This window comes from Adiantum capillus-veneris, chromosome 29 (genome assembly GCF_014529385.1).
Source record: "Adiantum capillus-veneris isolate H3 chromosome 29, ASM1452938v2, whole genome shotgun sequence".
In the NCBI taxonomy this organism is placed as follows: domain Eukaryota; kingdom Viridiplantae; phylum Streptophyta; class Polypodiopsida; order Polypodiales; family Pteridaceae; genus Adiantum; species Adiantum capillus-veneris.
This window is the reverse complement of record NC_140959.1, coordinates 111929089-111952634: the sequence shown is the minus strand read 5'-3', so window position 1 is coordinate 111952634 and position 23546 is coordinate 111929089. Positions and strand designations below refer to the sequence as shown.

The 23546-nt window shown below is 41.4% G+C and overlaps 1 pseudogene across 1 annotated transcript; it reads left to right on the top strand.

Annotated features, from left to right (window-relative positions):
* The first annotated feature begins 15983 nt into the window (after nucleotides 1-15983).
* Nucleotides 15984-18256, top strand: LOC147419766 (11S globulin seed storage protein Ana o 2.0101-like; annotated as a pseudogene). Its single transcript, XR_015187168.1, has 5 exons — nucleotides 15984-16391; nucleotides 16480-16676; nucleotides 16837-17229; nucleotides 17351-17568; nucleotides 17695-18256. The product of XR_015187168.1 is annotated as an 11S globulin seed storage protein Ana o 2.0101-like (transcript).
* Nucleotides 18257-23546: the final 5290 nt, after the last annotated feature.

Here is a 23546-nt window from a genome sequence, read left to right as displayed (position 1 = left end):
CGGTTTGTACAAAAGAGGTAAATGTGGTTTTTTAGGGTGATAGTGGCCCTCGACGGTAACGCATTTTCTTTGATCATACAAAAAGGCAAAATCTGACGTGTGAGCGCCGCATACACTGCAAACTATTGTAACTAGTGGCGACAAGTTTTGCCTTTGCATTGAAGACCATATGGCAACTCTGAAGCGTAGAAGAAGAAACTGAATAAATTCCTTAGTTCCTGGACGAACCATGACTCAACAAGTTCCCATCCGAAACGTTTGCAAATCCTCAAAGGGTTTTGTGTCACTGAGAGGCACGCGCATCAGCAGCAATCCATTGAGGTCCAAGATAATCAACCTCTGTAAAAGTTGACAAGTACATATTGAGGCGGTCCGGGGCGGGCAACAAGAGAGGCGACCTCTAAACACCCCTCAAGGCTCCCGTGCTGCTCAATTGGGGCTGGGGCAACCACAAGCACAACACAACAACCAGCCCACAGCCAAACCCAAACAAGATAGGGGCACCACCTAGTTAGAGAGCGAACTAGGATGCAAAAGAGGGGAATCGTTAGAGTAACCCACAAACAAGCAAGGAATTTACACTAAACCTAACACCAATGGAACACTCTCACACACTAAAACATGAGAGAGAGAGAGAGAGAGAGAGAGAGAGAGAGAGAGAGAGAGAGAGAGAGAGTGTACAACTTAGCTTCAACTTTATATTTTTCACAAGAAGGAACTTAGAGCTTACGGAATCAAGTGACAAGATTTGGTTATAGCATCACTAGCACATTGTCTTAGGGTTATGGGAGCCCTCTCACCATCCACCCTCTTACAATGGTAGCCAAACAATAGCCAATGAATCACAAGCAACAAAACAACAACCTTCAATGAAATAAGTCACCTTATGAAGCTGAATGAGTTTGCCAAGCCAAATTGGAGGAGAAGCGTGAGCCTTTGGACATGAATTGCACCCAAAACTACCAATTCATTGATGTTGGGGTAGATACAACAATGGTAGGAAGAATATCTTCTACTCGCACTCACTCAAACTAGCTCAAGCTTTTCTATGCACCAAAGTGATGGTGTATAGAGAGCTTACTCTCTCTTTACAACCAAGATAGAAATGGCATGTGCTACGCTCAATCTAGTGTGCAATGGTATAGTGATATCTTTTACAAGGAGGAATGGGTTCTATTTATAGGTTTTAGAAGCCTTGATTAGGATTAAGCCTAATCAATTTTATTAGGAAAGATCAAGGATTATGAATTTTTATGAATTTCAAATGAGAATGGGGTCTCTCTTATCTCTTGAGTCACATGGATGTGGGCTCAAGTAAGAGAATTATTGATGTGGTGAAAGGAGAGAAGCTTCCATGGGAGTGAGTGAATTTGGTTTACTTGTGCGGTTGCCTACTCCATATGTTGATAGTGTGGGTGCATTTTTACAAGAGAAGTTAGTTGTTAGTGGTAATAATCACTAGAATTGTTAGTGATACATTTACAATGGATAGGATGAGTTGATTTGATGAAGGAAGAGGGGTGAATTAAAAGAGAATCATTGAGATCGTGAAGCTTTGAAGAAGCTTGAACTCACCCTTGTGTAGATTGTGGAAAAAATGACCGATGGTCTTCTTCTTCTTCTTTGCTTCTTTACGCCGCCGCCACGGTTGACCACCACGATGAAAAGAGGATTTGTTGATGAAAAATCCTCAATTTGCAGAAGTTATCATGGTTAAGATGCTGAATTTTAGATATTTTTAGGAGAGGTAAATGAAATTGTAACATAGAAGCAATAGAGAGAGACATGGAGAGAGTGTATGTATGTAGAGAGGTTCATAAAAGAACTATAGGAATGAGAGAGAAGGGTAATGGTGAAGAGGGTGGGAGAAGCCATGGAAATTGCAGGTTTGAGTGAGGGAAGGAGAGGAAGGAATGTGTAAGAGTGAGTAGGTGTGTGGAAGGGTGAGAGAAGACTAAGGGCTACTTGTGAGAAAAGTGGGCAGACTGGGGTCCAATCAAAAAATCATAGCTCACCGCTGGTAGCTCCAAAAATCATGACACAATTTAAGGTGATTATTCAAAGCCTGGGATAAATTTTCTCTTTTGACCACCGCTCCAAATTTGGAGTGGAGATGGGTGCCAAAATTCTCACCAAAAAGCCTGTTTTTATGCCTGCAAAAGTCTTTTAGTGGCCCCCTCCTTTGTTGAATTTGTACAATGCATCCAAGAGTGAGCCCCTCCTTTGTCATATCATTATACAAAGCATCCAAGTTGCCCTTTACACATGCATGGAGGAGAATTATTGGTGAATAAAGAAATATATACATGGTGGGACTAGTGTATGGACTATTCATGGATTTTACTCAATGAGCATATGGTGTTAGAATAATGAGTAAAAATAATAATAAAAATATGGAGGAATTATGGAAATGGAAAGATATTGGAATCATATGATATGGTCCCTCTTTGTATTATTTTGGGTGAAAGAGGAAAAGGTATGCAAGTAAATAATATAATAAAGGTGACCAATGAGTAGAATTTTTATTTTTTTTCACAAGGGTGAGGGTGAAAATGTGAGGGTGATTTGTATAAAAGAAAAAATATGAGATTAGAGTATGTACATATTGGCAAAAAATATACTTATGGTGTAAGAGGGTAAAAGAATGCATACACAGGTTTAATAAAACACACACCTAAGTAGAAATATTTAAATAAAATACCAAAATAATTATAAAAAATCCCTATATTTAGGCCATATATATAATGCAATATTTACACACAAATGGGCCATAATATATTTTATTATTTTGATTTTATTTATTTTTTTGACTCAACTAGCCCAATGACTAGCTAGTTGAGGGTTTTAAGAAGATATGGGAAAAGCCCCCTAACTCACACACGCCTATTTACAGTGAAATGGTAGGGATAGACATAGTGTTTGGGTGAATTTGGTAGGGTGAGGTAGCTCACTATGACAAGTTGGAATAGACGAAAAAAACGGCTATCAATATAAGTAGTTAGAAGCTGAACATATTGTGCCATACTTGAATAGACATTACCGGGACAACCGTATCTACAGGTAGCAAGGGTCCATACTGGGTCTCTGTAGTGTTGATGTCGTTTTTGCTCTCCTCTGCTTTAGCTTCATCATTCACATCTTCATAGTCATCATTCACATCTTCATCAGGGGTCTCCCCCATGGCTCTTTCTGCCTTATTCAAGGTTTCCTCCAAGGTCTTTTCCTCTGCCTCGGTTGACCGGCTTGCCTCATCCATCCTTGCCTGATCCATATAAGTTTGCTTATCCCTAGGCCTGATTTCCTCATCCATATCGTTTTGCTCATCTATAGGCCTGCTTTCCTCATCTTGGGTTTCATCCATAGGCTCTTTTGGCTCCTCCACTGGCTGACTTGGCTCTTTCATTGTCTCCTCTGGTTGTACACTAGCACCTTCCATATGCTCATTTGACCTTTCCTCATCCTCGACTCTTTCATCTTCTGCTGATATGACCCCCTCCGCCCGTTGTGATTCCACTGTATCGGATGCAGGGGTTTGTCGTGGTGGCACGTCATGTATTGTCATATCAATAGTGCGGTCATCCAAGCCGCTATCTTCAGGCTCTCTAGGGCTAGACATAGTAAGCAGGTGTTGTATTAAACTTACCCGGTATCTTTGCAAATAATCATATGTGTAGTTTTTTAAAGCACTCTGCAAAATTGAAAGACCACATGGTGAGATAAACTAAACCAAAAATGACTGAATGCATTGCCAAATAGTTACCTTAGTCATGAAAGGTTTTAATGCAAAGTAGCTTTGTAGGACATATTCTGCTTGGAGAAGACATCTCCATCCGCAATAATTTCCATCGGTTTGATTTGGGACAGGTACATCTTTGATTGGGGCCTTGTATAGTTCATATCTTCCACATAGCTTGCCATAGGCAAGCAACAACCTCTTTATACAACTGCACAAAGCAGTATCAAGATGTTAGCTTGAGGCTTCAAATTTACATGGATATCTATAAGAAACAATTTCTGATACATAACACTTACAGCCTAATTTCAGGGTGGGTTCCTTTTATTGAATTGAACACCCACACTGCTGGTTGGTCAACATCAAGGCATATGAGACTCTAGTGATGGTTTTTCTCATATGGAAAGATGATGACAGTAACTTCCAGCATAGCACAGTGGAGAAACCAACTCTCAAAGGTCCCAAATGGACTGTTCTTCTGTCTAATAATCAATGACATTTGTGGATGAAGAAGAAACACCTCCGTGTGGGTGTGAAGTGGGAGTTGACTTTTGATCAAGCTGCAGAGAGTATACCTGAGTTAGCAAACCTATTATCTGAGTTTTCAAAGCTAGCAAGATAGTAACACTTACTTAAGACAAGCATAGATAATTGTGTCTGAAATCTGAGCATCTGGATTCTGCAATAAATTAATGTCCACTTTTTCCAGAGCTAGCTTTCTGGCTCCATCTACAAATGGTATCTCTGCAAGCAAACCATCCTTCATTGAAAGTAGAGTTTCTTGATTGCTTGCCTCTATGGACAGGGTCACATTGCATTCTGTTTGTCTCTAGGACTCCACTACTACTTTTGCTTTCTCCTTAAGCTCTTCTTCCCTCATGTCCTCTGTTTGGTGAGCAATAGTCTCTGCCCTTGCCCTTGTATTCAAATCATGTGTGACATCTACAACTGTGAGTTGTGGCACTAGCTCGGGGGGGTATAACAAAATTTCCCTCATTTTCTTATCCCTGCAGACATTGGGGACCAATAGTTTGTCATACCTCCACCTTATTCTTTTCAGTGTCTCACTATCTTTGTCCATTATAGTAACCTTGTGGGCATGGGCTGCAGCAATGGTGATGTCACTAAAGTACTCTTGTAGGAAGTCCTCTGCTGCTTCTTGTAGAGCCATCAATGCCACCACCTTCCACCTTTTGGTGCCCCAGGTAGCTTCTTCACATATGGACCTCACCATCCTCTGAAAGGGCAGCTTTGGTATGCATAAATCTACACATTTCTGTGCCTTTCTGATTTCTCTAAAAAGTCCCATGCAGGTTTGTAACTTCTTCACCCTTGGACCTTTCAGAATTTTATTGGGTTTTCCAGGTCTCTTCTTTGGGGTTGCAAATCTGCTACTTGCCTTAGCTGCTAATCCTGGTCCCTTGCCTGCCTTCCTTGCAATGGCTTTTGTTCTAGCCATTTCACTATATACAAATAGAGGAGTCTCTCTCTCTCTCTCTCTCTCTCTCTCTCTCTCTCTCTCTCTCTCTCTCTCTCTCTCTCTCTTTCTCCCTCTCCCTCTCCTTTCTATAGCTTAGCATATTTAAAGAGAGAGAGAGTGAGAGACTCCCATTACTAACGGCGCGCGTGGAGCATGTTTTGACCTCAAAAAACACCTCCGCACGCCGTTAGTATAAGGTAACAGAAAGACTCTCTCTCTCTCTCTCTGTCCCCCGCCTTACATCCTTTCTCTATAACACTCACACATACACACATAAACACATACATTGGTGGATGCACAGTACTAAAGGCGCGCATAGAGACATGCACACCGGTTGTGCCTCTCTACGCGCGCCTTTAGTATAGAGAGAGAGAGAGAGAGGCTATGTGTGTGTGTGTGTGTGTGTCTATATGTGTGTGTGTGTGTGTATGTTATATTTGTGTGTCTGTGTGTTTGTGAGTGTGTGTGTCTCTGTGTGTGTATGTTATATTTGTGTCTCTGTGTGTTTGTGTGTATGTTATATTTGTCTATGTGTGTGTGTGTGTGTGTGTGTGTTTGTGCGTGTGTGTGTCTCTGTGTGTGTCTGTCTTTGTGTGTGTGTATGTTATATTTGTGTCTCTGTGTGTTTGTGTGTATGTTATATTTTTCTGTTTCTGTGTGTGTGTGTGTGTGTGTGTGTGTGTTGTATTTGTTTGTGTTCTGTTTGTGAGTGTATGTGTGTGTTGTTTGTTAAGACAGAGCTAGATATGCAATATACTCTGATAGAAACAGAGAGAGAGATAGAGGCAAAGGCAGAGTGAAATTTGAGAAGCAGAGGGAGAGAGAGAGAGGGCCAAGCCTTCTAAGGACACAGACCTTCGTTATGTGGAAGATGGGTCGGCTTGCTGTCGGAGACGCAGACGATGGCTCTTTCTCTCTCTCTCTCTCTCTTTCACTCACTCTCTTTCATGAGGTGTGGTTTTTCTCTCTCATGACCTCTATATATGCCGTACAAAAGTATACGGTCTCAATAATGACTGCACGTGTGACAACATGCAATTATATTCTATTTTATCGTAACACGTGGGGCGCCGCCGTGTGTATCCGTTATAAGTGTGATTTTGAGAGAGAGAAAGAGAGAGAACCATAGAAAGAGAGAGAGAGAGAGAGAGAGAGAGAGAGAGAGAGAGAAAGAGTGAGAGAGCGAGAGAGAGAGCCTCATTACTACCAGAGAGTGATAGAGAGAGAGAGAGAACCATAGAAAGAGAGAAGGAGAGAGAGAGAGACTGATTGAGAGAGAGATAGAGAGAGGGACTCCTTACTGTCAGAGAGAGAGAGGGAGAGAGACAGAGTGAGTTTGACAGACAAAAAGCAATGGAGGAGACACCTCCCTTGGAGTTTCTGCAAACCCCACCAACAAAAGGTGATCTCTCACTCTTTCTCTCTGTATTTCCAACCGTTGGTAGAAAATTGTGTGTGTGTGTGTGTGTGTGTGTGTGTGTAAACAAAGAAAAACCCATACTGTTGTTCAACACACACACACACCTCAACACATACTTACATAGATAGACACACACACATACACACACAAACACACACACACACACTCACACACACATAAACACACACACACACACACACATACCTCAACACATACTTACATAGACAGACACACACACACACACACACAGACATACACTCTCTCTCTCTCTCTCTCTCTCTCTCTCTCTCTCTCCCTCCCCTCTCTGTCCCCGTTACTAACGGCGCGCAGAGCCAACCAAACATTGGCTGCAACTCTCTCCGCGCGCCTATAGTATAGTTATGACTCTCTCTCTCTCTCTCTCTCTCTCTCTCTCTCTCTCTCTCTCTCTCTCTTAATTGTACTTAAGGCGCGCGTAGAGAGTTGCAAAAAGTATGTTTTCGTCCTTGCGCGCCTTTAGTACAAAGACACACATACAGAGAGAGAGAGATAGAGAGAGAGAGAGAGAGAGAGAGAGAGAGAGAGAGAGAGAGAGAGAGAGAGAGAGAGAGTCTATTTGTGTTTTTTAATGTTCTTTGGAGAGAGAGAGAGAGAGAGAGAGAGAGAGAGAGTCTGTGTGTTTTTTAATGTTCTTTGGAGAGTGAGAGAAAGAGAGAGACAGAAAGAGAGAGAGAGAGAGAGAGAGAGAGAGAGAGAGAGAGAGAGAGAGAGAGAGAGAGTCTATGTGTGTCTTTGTTTGTGCTTTGGAGAGAGAGAGAGAGAGAGAGAGAGAGTGAGACTTGTCATGTTTCCTGATGAATAGGATTAAGGTCTAGTAGGTAGAAGAGGCTGAAACTAAACCCAGAGCTTGTGCCAGGATTTCAACCTTTGCACGCTCAGTTGCTTAATGTTTCTGCCAAAAGAACTGTTGACTTTTGTCATGACATATCTGAAGAAGAGTCAATTGGTGAAGATCAATCAGAGAGGTCACCAGGCCAAGAGGATCCCTCACCCTACAAGGGTCCCTCACCCTATACAGTACTTGTCAAGAAAAATACAAGAAAGAGGAATATAGACTTCTCAGATGATGCAGATGTGCCACAAAGCAGTCCCTGTGCAACTAAAGGTAAAGCCAAAGAGGATGTGTCTTCTCTGGAAGACCCAACTGCAACTGATGAGAGGCTGTTTGATTTTGCAGCATCTTGTGGTGCTGGGGACAAGTTTGATCTAGTTGATTCTATGTTTAACCCAAAGTTTGACATTGATAACCTGTTAGCTCAGCACAGTGAATTCTTGCAGTCCTACAGAGATAAGTTTGAAGTGATGGTGTAGGTAGGGAGGGTTGTTCTGCCCACTATGACTCTTGTGCATTTAAATGACTGTGGTGGAAAGGGACAGGGACCGAAGAAGTATAGGGAATAACCACCTGCTTGCCGACATTCAGCCTGCCCTTTGCACCAAAAAGAATGCAAACTCATTCAGGAATCCTTTGGCTTCATGATTTACCTGAACAGCCTGTTTGGATTCCTCATGCAGAATCCTGATGAGGTGTTAGAGGAGCAAGATGCAGCACCAGATGAAGAATGCGAGGAGATAACTCATATACAAGAAGTCGAGGAGGTTGAAGATACAGCCGACCTTGAGGTTGAGGCAATTGAAGTACAAAGAAGTAATATGATCTCTGTGAAAACCACAGAAATCAAACTTCCTTTGGATGTCAGTAACTTCACTGAGAAGCATGCTCAGATGATGCTGCCTGCTATGCCTGACTTCAGGATTGGAGATAGGACCTATATATTTTTACATGACGTGCAAAGCATCTTTTATTTAAGGGATGATTTCTCCCTGGCTATTATTTCCAGAGTCCAAGAGGGGAGGAGTGGATTTGTTTCAGAGGATAGTAGTGATGATGAGGCAATGGAAACATCCAGCAATCCAATGGAATGCCTCCGAAGATGCTTTGAGAAAGCTGAAAAATACAAGGAGACACTACCTAATGAAGCCACCTTCCAAGCAATAAGACAAAGCCTAAGACCATCAACAAGTAACAAAGAAGTGGAGGATTGGTTTAACCATTCAGGTCAGGGGTCAACTACATCTATAGACCTGTGGCAGGAAAACCTCTTTCTGCAGGATGAGAGCTTCATGGTAACTCTCTCTCTCTCTCTCTCTCTCTCTCTGTCTCTCTCTCTCTCTCTCTCTCTCTATCACTTACTCTGACATGATATGTGCAGTCTTGGATTGCTGACAAGGATGACTTCCTTCGGCGGCGGACTCGAGAGTATTATGGAAGGGATGCGGCCCTAGAGCAGTACCTTTCAAAGCTTTGCGAGTCGCCGATAGTATTTTTTCACAATTCCATGTCACAAGAGGGTTCAATAGCAACTTACACATTCAAGACACTATCACGCTTCTTGGGTGGACCCGTGCTACCCAAAAGTGCAGATAAAGTCATTCTTGTGGACAAAGTGTTTGCTAGAGATTGTTTTGGTTACTGCCCGGGCTATACAGGTAGTCGGGCAACGTATTACTACACCTACACAGCAATGGCACTAGCTCTTGGTAGACAAAACCCAGATGAACTTTTAGAGTATGGCAAACATCTCATGATTCGTTACAAGGGTGACGTGCCAAAAAACAAAATTGAACCTTCAAAATCTTGATACACTTCAAGTAGCAATTGTATAAGATCATGTATTACATAAATTTTGTACAATGTCATCCACTCAGAGTATCTTTCTCCACTTGTGGTTCACATACACCATTGTCTCTCTCCACCTTCGTTGACTTTCATGAGCTCCGGAGTTGTTGTATGCCATTGATCTTTTAACTTTTTGTTGTTGTAAATGTCTGATGGCTTGTGCTATTGCTGAATTTTCCAAGACTTCTTTTGCCTGCATTCGATGAATGATTCTACGATAGAACCATTCAAATAGTTCTCTCAAACTGTTAGTCTTGATTCGAGATCCACCATGTCGTGTGTGCCTGAAATAAGCATTTCTCTCCATGTAATGAGACTTTTCCATCCCTTGGCCGGTATTCCATATTGCCGGGTTCCCATACTTTTGTATAAAATATGGTAAATGATTGAAGATGATGTGCTGGATATGAAAACAAATTAGTTAGAATGTTTTACACTCACATAGTTGCACATAAAAGAGAATCAAATACACGATAATACCATGTGGTGAGTAATCTGGGTGTCTGTCCATGCTGTCTTGAATGATTTTTTGATAAGGTTGAGATTCTCCTTGAACTTGTTCATATCACCTTGTGACCAGTCATCTTTGTCATACATAAAAAATAGGATGTCTATTGATCGCCAAACCTCAGCCTTCGCGTTACGAGTAGTTGGTTCTTGGTCTTTGACTGCAATATGTAGCTTTTTCCAGCTCTGATACTCTACCTTGCTAACATAAAAAGTGTTATATATTTTTCCATGTTTTGTTAGCTTCAGATCTCTTGTACCTGGCCTTGGGGTTTAGATAAAAACCTCCGTGCCTTCACCCCACCGATGGAGGGTTTGCATGGGACATCCTTCTCAGTAGTTGATCTCTTTTCATCCCGCTGGATTTTCACATTGCCACCATGAAGCCCCATATCTGACAGTACCAATTCTAAGCACTGCAGGGCTACTTGTCGCTCTGCTGAGTTCTTAATCTTCCAAGCAAACCCGATATATAAGTAGACCAATTTCTCCACAATTATACAAAGGGCATGCATTGTACAGATGTGGACATTCACAAGTGGTATTTTCAAAACTGATCAAAAAGCACGATCCTCAATGTGATGTGTTGGAGGTTTTCTCCACCACTTTGGGTCCATGACCTTTGCAGGCTCCATGCAGAACAAACACGGCGACTTTGCCATTTCACCCATTCCACAATTATACATGCACTTTAATGTTTTGAGGTCACCTGCAAGATGCCACTGAACTTTAAAGTCTCCCCTTCCATCTAGACGTAGTACCTCTCCCTGGTTAGTCTGTCGATCAATCACCTCCGGAATATTAGTTCGATGGAACACCCAATATAGAATCTCATGATCTTCTTTCTTTACCTGCAACACAAAATAAATGAGACTTAAGTAGATGTGAACATTTGAGCTTACCTGAGAATCTCGCTTACCTCAAACGCACCAAGCCACCATGTGTTAGATTCTGACTGAACACTAAAATACAAAGGATCATCACTGGGACACTTTGAGAGGGATCTATTCATTAAAGTAATAGTAACACGCTCTAGCTTTTTCTCTTTAACAAGCTCACACTCATCCAGTTTTAACACAAAAAGTAATACCCCTCGTGACTCTTCAAATGTGATGTTGTAAGTGTTTTCGCATTGCTCTTTAGGTTTGATAGTTTAGGGTTTAGGGGTCTCTAAATTCTAACATAATGGATTCTTTGTATGTTTTGACAGTGTAGTCGATGACTGGAAGTGACCCCACACCGTACGAGCACGAGTACGTAGGCAAGAAGGGCTTAAACGCCCTGATGGACATTCTGAGTTCTCACGGCCGCATGGTTAGTATTAGGGTTTACTCTTTTTTATTTACTGTATTGTTTTGTAGATTATCTGTTTATACTTACAAAAAGCTGTCTTATTTTTTTTTCAGAATCCGACAGATACACCGCACTATAAGACGTCTGATTAGACGACATAAGTCTAGTCATAGCTAGATAGCTTTAGTTTCCTTTTGTCATAGCACATGTATCATGAGATGACGTGTATACGTCTTTTTGTAACTATTGGAAAACCATGTATATTTTCTCAATAATGACAATGGTGTTGTAACTATTACATTTGCAAAGTTTAACAATCAAGTGATTTTGCCTATGATGTGTACAATTGTCATTGATTTACTTTCATCAATTTACTTTTGTCATTTTGTATCTTTATTTTGCAAACAATACTATGGATGATGGAGTTAATGGTTATATTTTCTTGTGGGTGACTACTTTGGGTCTATACCTAAGCTTGCACTTTCTTTCAAAGGTGAATCTGGGCTTATCTTGGATTCATTTAGGTTTACTCTATTATTGAAACATTTCCACCAAAGTTTTTTACTCTCAGGCATTGCTATAAGCATTGCTAGATAAGGCTCTGCAGCGTCGCTATGAACTTCGCTATACGTACCCTGTAAGTGTCGCCATGGTCATTGCTATATGCATCGCTATATAGCGACGTTCATAGCGACAAATATAGTGACACTTATAGCAATGCTCATAGCGACGTTTCCATATCGACGGTCTTAGCAACGTCGGGGAGTATAAAAACCCAAGTATTTCCGTCGCTAAAAACGTCACAACTGCACACAACCTCTTGTAGTGTCATAATGAAAAACAATGAACAAAAGAAAAGAAATGGATTGTTGAAGAAGCAGTAAAAAAAAGCTAAAGAGCGAATGTCTAAATGAAGGCGTCTATGACAACAACAAAAACATGGGAGACCATTGCAGATCAGTGTTTTTTCCATAAAAGAATTCAGACAAGATAGAGTGGATCTAGTGATCAAGGTCAAGATTGGCAACAATCAGGCATAAAATATCGCTCTACTTGATACAAGAGCCCAAGGAAATTTCATTTCACTCAGCTTTATACACAACTTGGTCAAGACATAGAGCTCCAAATCACACAACATGAAATCCAAAGCTATACTGACCACCAGACCAAAACATTAGGGTTAGTAACCTTATTTGTTCAAATCAATCAATATGTCTATCCTCACAATTCTTATGTGGTAGACGATCATCAAAACAAACACAACCTATTGTTGGGATAGCCAAGGCAAAGAAAGTTCAGATAGATTGGCAGCTCGATCTTGTACAAGATCAGACTAAAATGGAGAGTCAAAAGGTTCCATTAACTAAAGTAACGAAAACATTCTCATCAATGGAATACAGAATTGACAAGCGAAAATAATCCCTGTCTACAGGAAGCATGCAACGGATTCCCAAAGAGTCGCTACAAAAATCAGCACTCCAATTAAAGATGATATCAGCCTCATCCACATCAAAAACGACAAGAAATCTGACAACACAAACACAAAACAAAAGAGAAAGATGGATACCCAAGCACCAGCTCTGCACAAAATAGGTTTGGGTCAGGAAAGATGAGATATATGCAAAAGAAACACTCCCATCCCATGAGCTAGTATAGACTCCAGTACCGTCTCACACACCCATACAGATCACTCATTCATGTATCACAAATGTATGGGTCCAAAACAGTTATTTTAAGTGATTAACTCTCTATAGAAAATGACATGCCACCTGTGAGCGGAGAGTCTTCGAAACCCGCTATTTACAACTCATGTGAAGTAAAAATGACCCCCCTTTCTACAATTATACGACATTTAGGAACTAAAATTATTATGCCCCTAACTTATCCATAAGATTTGGTATAGTTTCTCACCTTCAAGTTTCAAAAACAAAACTTGATGCCATACAAGGTACATTTTGAAAGTCAATATCTTGATCGTATTGGCTTGTATTCTCTTGATAGGGGCATGTAATTGGGTAACCACATGTACTTCAATGTCAACAATAGCTAGCTTATTTACTATTAAAAAACCCTTATTTGTATGTCTATATTTATGTTATCAATGTCTTCCACTACCCCCAAACACCCCTTATTTACCCCTTGAAGAATTACCACCCCCCTCCCTTATGTTTTAGTAACGAAGGAGAAATTATAGGGGGTTACCCATATCTTATATGCTTATTTAAACTCCCAAACAACCCCCTTCCCTTGCATTTACGTGGTATGATACGTTTCTCATGGTGAAGCCCCTGGGGTTTAAGCACAAAAAACATAGGAGCTTATTTGGATTTCTAAGTGCAGCATGTTGAAAATCTCTAAGAGGCTAAACCAAAAGACCAAGAACCATGCACTTAGCAAATCAACGATCAACAAAGTTAACAAAGCAAGTTTGTGTAGCCAAAGAGTTATGTCATGCACAAATAAGTCAACCTTGGATATGGATCCCCAATAAATGCTAAGTAATTCCCATAAGTATGTAAAGGGGGATCAAGTCATGCTAGGGCGAAAAGTAACCCCATATTCTGTTATATACTCCATACATGAAGTCCTTTCGTATTCTGTTTCTAATTATATGGTAAACTTTGGTCAAAATTTGAGAAAAAGCACAAACAAAAGACCAATAATTGGCCTAAACAATTTGTATATAGCAAGAAAGCTTATTGTTTTAGTCAAGAATAACTTACTAGATTTTGGATCATTTTTGGCTTGATTTTATCGGTGGTTTGATCCTTGCCAGGATTTGTGGTCATTCTATGTGGTACAGGAAGGCTATAGGGATTGACGACATGTCAAACGGAGTCCAACTCAATAAGATGTTGAAGATTGAAAATAGTGAGAGTTGCTTGATGAGCTTTGTGTCTTGAATGTTGTGCTACGCAAAGCATTGGTCGACATATTGGAGAACCACGTTGTGCTAGGCAATGCCATGGTCGGCATGTAAACAAAATGTGGAGGGCAAAGGCTACCCGATGTTGCCACAAAATGGCTACCCAATGGGGGGGTTAAATCTTTAACACGAACAAAGAGAAGAAAAGATGGGGCATGGCGTGAGGTAGAGCAGCGAGGGAGCATTTAAGCTCGCAACGGCCTGCACGAGGCTCAGACGAGCGCAAGCATGAAGTGAATTATGACCAGCAAGCTATGGCGCAACCATAGTGCTAGTGCTAGTCCGGGGGGGGGGGATTTTGGCTATAACTAGAATTGCCAATTAGCATGCAAATGGGGAGACTATAAAAAGAAGATAAGCTCATCATTTAAGAACTCTCTCAGATTTTTCATTCCTAAGTCAAAATATGTTGCTAAAAAGCTCTCTATCTCTCTCCCGTAGGCCGAACCCACCATAGTTCGTTTTGTTGCTCTCTAAAGCTAGAAAATCTCTCTTCCCCAAATCTCACACAACCCTATGCTCTCCTATCTTCCTCTCACCGTCATAGCCGATCTCCCTTAGCTTTTTGCCCTCATAATTATAACCTTTAAGCTCTAATATACTCTTTTAGGGAGCTCAAGATCCATAGAAGTTGGATATACTAAGTTTTTTACTTGTCTCTCTCGCACACCCTCAAGCTCCCAGATCTCCCTCACATTCAGCTTCAAGGAGAGTAAGCAGGGAAAGAGGATCTGAAGGGAGCATTCAGGAGGTTCTTAAGGGCATTAACATCATTTAGGGAGCATATTAAAAGAAGAGAGAAGGTAAAAGAAGGGCATAACCTCGTTTTTATTCTCTCTCAACATTGGAAGGACATAAAGAAGGTAGCAAGAGGAGAGTTTTTTGGTAATTAAGGCAGAGTGAAGAGCAGCAAAGGAGAACAGAGGGAGCAATCGCGCTCGTTATCATCGTCAACGCTCTTTTTCTCAGTTAACTCAATCTCAATCATCATCACCATCAACTTAAAATTTGTTAATTTTATTGTTAAGTCATGGTGCCGTTAACAGCCCGCTTAATCTTTGTAAGGAGCTTAAAATCGTTAGTTTTAAGTTAATCCAAATGACGGCATGCAAATTAACCAGAATGGACAAAGCGGGTGGTGTCCATTGTGAAGAATATGAGCCATGCAATTTAGCCATGTTAGATTCTTTCATCCAGCTGTTGACCTATAAGATCATAAACCAATCCTATATTTCCTTCCAAAAATGACATCCATAGTGTTTCTAAAATATAGAGTCTATGATACATAGTGATATATACTGCCATCCTTCTGTTGTCGGGGGATATGTGTTCGAAAGGTGAGCCGGGAAGGTGCGGGGCCTCTGGCTGTGAGAGATGTGTGAGAGAGAGATCAACAGACGCATATAGAATCAACAATCATGCACCCTAATCATCAATAAACCTTCAGTAAAGCTTTGAGTACAACTTAATCATCAATAGCCAAGGCAGGTCGTTAACGACGCCGTCACTTGGATTAACTATCCATTGTGAAGAATCCAAGTGACGGTGGTGCCGTGTTTTATACAAGATTCTTCACAATGGACACCATCCTCTTTGGACCAAAAGTCAACGATATTTGGGCGCGGTTCGTGAACTACCACGCAATAGAACTCCATTAACCAAACCCTTCCCCTCCCACAGACTCCCGCCCTCCAAGCCCCCCAACCCGTGACCCTCGACAGCCCCTCACCCAAGGAAAATTTGAGTTTTAAAAAAGAGAGTTGCATGTCATGAAGAGCGGACTTTTCCAAATTGAGAGCAGAGGCCGCGTATCGACACTGCGCACGGCATGCTGTTTCCAAACTCATCTTCCAGCTGCGTGCTACTATAAAAGGCGACCACTGCACTCCTGCTTTCATGCGTATAGCTAGCAGAGTGAAGCTGTGCCCACTAGATCAGTTGTAGCTATGGCGCGCGCAGGGAATCTAGTGCTTAGTCTTCTTCTGCTCCTTGGTCTCTTGACCACCTCCTTTGCCTCTTGCGAGGTTAGTCGTGGTGGCAGGGAGATGGAGCCTCGTGAGCGCGAGGAAGAGGAAAGGGGAAGACGTCGTCATCGTGGCCGCGAGGAGAAAGAAGAGCGTGGCTATCCTCAAATCGAGCTCGGCCGGCCTCGCGAACAGCTTCAGTCAGAGGGGGGACGTCTTCGTGTTTGGAGTGAAGAGATCGATGCCATTCGCAATGCGCATGTGGGCATAGCGGAGCTTGAGCTGGAAGAGAATGGGTTGCTGGTGCCGCAGTATTCGGATGCAGACAAGATTGCTTATGTTTTGCAAGGTCCTTTTTTATATTACCTTTGTAGTTTGTGATTAATGGTCTCTCTTGCTTAGCTCTTGCGGAATGGTAATTGTAATTTGCGGTGCAGGGTCCGGTAAAATGGGCGCTGTCATCCCTGGTGCTGAGAGCGAGTATCGGCGAACTTACATTCGGAAAGTGCAGCGGGGGGATGTCGTTGCCCTGCCCAAGGGAACCGTTTACTGGTGGTATAATGATGGCAATGAGCGTCACCGCATTCTATGCGCAGGCGATACCAGCTACGGAGCCAATCCAGGGCGCTTTCATGTAATTAGCAAGCCCCGTGCGAGCACTTAGGCATTAGCCAGTGCTATATGAGATCTGGATATTGTGAATGAATTATAACATGATTAGTTATTTACTGCTGGTAAAAGTGGAATCAATGAAAAAGTGCTGTTAAATGATAAGAGTGGACTTTTGTATGCAGCAATTTGGACTTGCTGGTAGCAAGCAGGCCAGGTTTGGATCTGTGCTTCATGGATTCAGCAAAGACACTCTCGCCACCGCATGGGGCGTCGACGAGCAAACGATCCAGTCTCTCCTTGAGCGCCAAAATGAAGCAGGCATTGTGAAAGCGAAGCAAAAGATCCACTTCCCACAGATACCTGAGAGGCGCAGCCGGAGAGAGGAAGAGGACGAGAGAAACACCTTGAAGGAAACTTCAGGCCCTTTCCACTTCGAGGAGCTTAAGTACAGCATAAGGGATGAATTTCCGGACTTCTACGTAAAAAATGGTGGAGCTCTCAATAGGGTCAATTGCCATAAGCTGCCTGCTTTGCATCAGATTGGATTTAGCGCGGTCAAGGTTTCCTTGGAGAAGGTAATTATTAAATAGCTTTTAAGTTTTGTTTTAATTACAAAGCGATTAGATACTTAAAAAGGATTAAGACGGTGATTAATAAAGAATTGACAGTCTAATGTTGAATTCTGGCTTCCATCAGAATGCAATGATGGCGCCTTCGTTCGTGCGCAATGGGCACCAAATTTTCTACTTCATTCGAGGGAACGGGCGAGTGCAAGTGGCGAGCGGAGACGGGGAGAATGTGTTCGATCAAGAAGTGCGCGAGGGCACTGTGCTAGTTATTCCTCAGTTCTTCCCTTCAGTGAAAATTGCAGGGGACCAAGGACTGGAATGGATCGAGCTAGTTACATCATCAAGGTTTGTTTTGAACATTGCTGACATCATGTCCATGTAGTCGTGGCCATCATGTTGTTGCACAGTGTTCAATGATAATGCATGCATTTACTTAGTGCATCCAGCTTGATATCCTGAATGTTTTTGCAGCCCTCGCACCACCTTCCTGGCAGGCAAGAACTCAGTCTATCGTGGTATCCCCAAGCAAGTCACCGCTGCCGCCTTCAATGTGGATGAAGAGCAGCTCAGAGAACTTGGCAGGGATGAGGAGGTCTTCTTCCCCCCCTCCAAAAGAGGTGGACGGGGTGGCCGGGGCAATGGGAGATACAAAAGCGTAAGCAAAAAGGAGAGCGAAGAGCAGCAGAAACGACGTGAAGATGAAGAGCGGGAGGAGACGGCCGGAGGAGGAAGAGGAGAGGCGCAGGCGTGAAGAAGAGCGCAGGAGGGAGGAGGAGGAGCAGAGGCGGAGGCGCGAGGAGGAAGAGAGAAGGAAGCATCAACGTGAGCTGCCAGCTTGGGCCCTGGCTTCTCTTGAGGTGCTATGAAGAATGTAGACAGCAGTAGTCGGGTGTCATGTGTGTCGATGTCGATAAATAAGAGCTGCAACAGGAGCTTACCTTCCGGCCTTCCGGCCACTTTTTGCTTGTATTTCATGCTCGCGGCGCAGCAAAGCAAATACATAAAATAAGAGAATTCATTGACAGTTTTGCAAGCCTGCGTCTCAATTTAGTGTTTTTTGTACCATAAATGTTTGATGCACAGGGTTTCACTTCCAATATATGTTTTTTGTGCTACTGACCAGACTTTACTTTTTAAGGAGTAATTTTTTCTAATTGGTTGTCAATTGGTTGACCTCTTGTCTCTCATCTCACCCCCAAGGCTACTACCAGTAGGAGCCATTGGGCCTTTGACTATTGTCTTTGGTCGATGCAATACGAGTCGGGAGTATGCCACATCTTAAATCCATCGTACTTTGGCTAGCTACCATTTTTTAGTAGAAAAGTTTCTAGCTAGCAACAAAGGGCCTTCAAGCCTTAAAAGGGTACATAAATGCTTTTACTCAGAACTTAGCTCCCCGAGTCAGGTTTTCAAACTTAGCTCCCCGAGTCAGGTTTTCAGACTCTTTCTAGGAGCCTCCCCTTTCTAGGAGCCTCCCCTGGCATTAATATTATTGTGACCAAAATAGCGACCTTAAAAAGACTGTGGAATGGTAGGATGGAAGTTTCTGACATGCTCGGGTACCTTCCTCATCACACAGTGTAATTATAGAGCCCGAGAGCTCAAGTATTGTGCCAAATATCGACGGGGCTCTAGTGACTATTGTACCATCATGATATATAGCCCCACTCGTTAGCCAAGCTTTATATTGCTTCTGTGCATGTGTGCTTGAGTATGTGTTTTGCATTTTGTAGTGTCCCAGCTTATCACGATGGTGTTTATTGGTGTTGGTGTGGGCAAGGCAGAGGTGGGACGTTGGAGGAGCAGTAGATGCACATATGGCCACAATGGTTTTTGATTATCTGTAGCATGTTTAGGACCCAGAGGATGGTAATGGGTACAAAGACGGCATGGCCGCACTAAATAAGCCGGAGCGAGCACAGGTCGTGGTGCAAGCAAGCAGCATGGAAGAGCATGCAGGATCTCATGATTGAATACATATTTTTTGTTGAAAGGTTGCATCCACAAATTAGGAGACCTGCAAAGACAATTATCTTGCAAGATGGCACATTTATCTATCCGGAGGTTTCAGCTTGCATTTTATCCATTGCTTGCTATCAATATCTCTTATATCCATTCTTGACTTTCCAATCCAGACTCCAAAAGACTAATGGGTGACTTGATGGACTACTCGACGAACGAGAGGTAGCACAAGTTTTTTTTTTTTTTGGTTGAAAAGGTGGAAAGTTGAATTAAGAAAATAAAAGGTACAAATTTCCCTCAAGAAGGGGGAGGGAAACCCCGGCTAAAAGTAAGGAGGAAGTCACACACATCCATAAAGGGGAACATTCATCATGGGTTATCTTCCTACCAAAGACAGGATGGACTCCAAGCATAAACTTTTGGCATCCATAAAGGGGAACATTCATCATGGGATATCTTTCCATTAAAGAAAGGATGGGACTCCAAGCATAAACTTTTGGAGTTTACATAACATTTGGCCATTAGAGAATACCATTGATATCCACATTTTTGCATTCCCCCCAGTAGGAGCTCTTTCCATGTAAAGGGAAGTGCATTTTCCTCCAAAGATTTGGCGGAGCAAGGCTCATTCTTTCGGTAGTGAAAAAAGAGGTGGATGATTGATTCAACCATGCAGATGCCTGATTTAATACCAAACCTAAGTACGTTACTGCCTATTTAGAGGCTATGGTGAAGGATGAGCTATGGAGAGTGTTTTGTTTGATAGCAATAGTGAAGGGCCACACACATTGAAATCTGCGTCGTCACTGCCTAGCACTCCAATTTAGCCCCCACCTTGAGCTAAGCTTTACTTTTAGAGACTAGTTGACAACTGGAGAGTAGATTTGCGCACAAGTTTTCATCAATGTAAAAGGAGCATTGTATGAGGTGATATCCGGAAGTTTTTGGTACTTTTGAATCTTGAAGCTTAGAAAATTAGCAAGCAAAAGAGAGTTGAAAATGGTTAGCAAGAATTTCTTTAGAAAGTAAAAAGTTGTCCCTTACACATGATGCTTCCAACATCTAATAATACCCTTTTTGAAGATGATATGATCCCGATCCCTTCTAGAGATATCAGTCCCATCTGAGCTGACATGATGTCCATACAATAAGGAGTCTTCTAAGAATTCTCTAGAACACATAAGGTCCAAAGATGGTTTCCATTTGTGTTTCAGAGAAAACCATGCATTCCATAAGCTGCAAATGAGGGTAGATCCTATAGGTTTGATTGGAGTAGGTGCAATAATGAGATCCATCGGGTCCAGCTCTTTCCAAGCTTTATACTACTGCAGGGAGAACTTACTCACATTATTTTTAATTAGCGTTGCTTAATAATCATCATAGGTTGCAACTCTTAAAATCCATTTAGCTGCCAATTTGGTCGCTTGAGCCTCTAAGTGAAGTATACCAAGTCCTCCATTACTTTTGGGTGAGGAAGAGATGTTCCAGGAAACTTTGGGGACTCTATTGGCAAAGTTACCGCCTCCCCACAAAAATATTATAGCAAGGCCTATTGCCTTATTCAAATTGCTTTTTGCAAGTTCCCAACAGGATATATAAAAAATTAGCAGAGTATAATGAATGCTGCGTAGACTGCCAACAAAAAAATTTCATCTTGGATTTCTCAAGAACCCAATTTCATATTTGTGCCATTGATACATGGAAGACCATTGAGATGCCTAGAAGTCTTACAATTTTTCCGTAATCTTTTGGCATCCAGCTATTATTAGAATTTCAGTAGTCTATCCTGCTGAAACTCTAAAGGCAGGTTTAGTATGGATGATGCAAGATCCACTGGCTAGAAAAGAAGTTTGTAGACAATCCTAGAGAAGCTGCATTGATTACTCCTCACTCGTGACTATTTTAAAGAATATGTATAATCTACAAATTATTATAGACATAGATTTGAGGAAGAACCAAGAATTTGGATCTCTTTAATCAAACCATTTTCAAGACAATCCTTTATGAGGCAACCCAATGGTATACCCAACCAGTCAGTGCAAGCAACCTCATCTTCTATGTCTGACTCAACCTCATCATCACTGCTACAATCATCACTTGTAACATTTAATGGCCTAAAAACTTGTGTGTAGCGGAAATTAGCATGAACATAGTGGGCATTTCATTAGAATAGATTCCTAATGAGAATTACAAGAGTGCTTGGATGGAGAGAGCAACAAAAATCATAACACCTAGTTAGATAGCATGAATAATGTTGAGAGAGAAGGAGAGAGCACAGAAGTAGAACCCCAAAGTGTGTAGAATACACACATGAGATGATGTATATATAGAGGGGACCTGGGTGCCATATATAGAGAAGCCATATATTGAGTAGCTTCACATATAAGCTCAACACCCCCGCTTAAATAAGGGTCCCTAACTGTGGATGAAAAAACCCTTGGGGGATCAAGGGAAAAACCCACAGCTCTATATACACCCACCGTTATATTATAAAAATCATTAAATATACAAATGTTTACGAGGAGCTACATCACTCCTTTTACAATGAATGTTTTATGAGGAGTTACATTACTCCTATCCTATCATATACAATAATGAATACAAAGGTTCAATAAAGAGGTATAAAAGCTATCGATTAGCTTGTAATCAAAAGTGTCTCCGTGAATCTGCTGTGTAGCTTGTCATCAATATCGCATCACCAAACATGTCTTCATGTTGTCATCAATATGGCATCACCAAACATATCTTCATAAATCTTTTATTGTCACCAAGTTTGTCTTCATAAAATCAATTCTTTGATCAATCCTACATAGATCATAGACTCCAAAAAGAACATGTCATGAAAATTATTAGCATCGTTAATGAAATAATTACGTTCACAATGCCATAAGAGATGGTTCGCGACGCCACTCTTTTGACGACATATATACGCACGACAACATATGGTACATAAAGTATAAACGTAAAAGTACAAAATGTGTGATTACGTGATACAAATGATATGTGTATATACTACATAAAACAACATTTATCAATGTAGTGATCAATGAATACCATCAAAGTATTAACAAAATATCATCATTATATCAATAAAAATGAATAAATGACCATGGTATCAACGAAAAGCATCATGATATCACCGAGAATAATCATTGTATCAACGAAACAACATTATGGCATCACCGAGAATAACCATGGTATCAACGAAACATCATCATGGCATCACCGAGAATAACCATGGTATCAACGAAACAACATCATGGTATCAACAAAACATCATCATGGTATCAACAAAAATCACCATGGAATCAACGAAACAACATCATGGCATCACCGAGAATAACCATGGTATCAACGAAACATGATCATGGCATCACCGAGAATAACCATGGTATCAATGAAATATCATCATGGCACCACCGAGAATAACCATGGTATCAATGGCATATCATCATGGTATCAACGAAAATCACCATGACCAAAGTATTAACAAAACATCATCATGGTACCATCAAAATCACTATGGTATCAATGAGAAATTATCAATAAAACGACGTAAACTATATCTCTAAAAGAATAATTATACGAGAATCAATGAACGAGTATATCATATAACAAAAGATCATGTACCAAGAGTAGCTCGATAGAATTTGGACGATCATCAACGGCTCGACTGAATCGGAACGATGTGTAACTGGCTTCTGCAGCAAAGTTACGCCAGTAACAAATATATGATTGATGAAGAAAAATATAATTGAGAAGTTTTGAATTATGAGAAAAATCAAAAGCAAAAAGTAAAATTTTGATTTTCAAACATATTCGCAGTCCGAGACGATAACCCAAAATCAGTGCAGAATTTAGAGAAACTTCCTTCTGCAAAGTTATAGACCACATCGATTCCGGTCTCCCATAGCGGGTAGTTTCTTCTGCAAAGTTGTAGAACACATCGATTCCGGTCTCTCACGCGGGTAGTTTCTGCAAAATCGTTTTCAATAAGCAGAAAAATAAAAAACAAAAAGCGGAAGTTGCTTTTCAGGTATGTACGCAGTCCGCGAACGATAACTCAAAATCGGTGCAGAATTTGAAAAACACTTCCTTCTGCAAAGTTGTAGAACACATCGATTCCGGTCTCTCACGCGGGTAGTTTCTGCAAAATCGTTTCCAATTAGAAGAAAAATCAAAAACAAAAAGCGAAAGTTGCTTTTTAGGTATGTACGCAGTCCGCGAACGATAACTCAAAATCGGTGCAGAATTTGAAAAACACTTCCTTCTGCAAAGTTGTAGACCACATCCATTCCGGTCTTTGTAGCGGGTAGTTTCTGCAAAATCGTTTCCAATTAGCAGAAAAATCAAAAACAAAA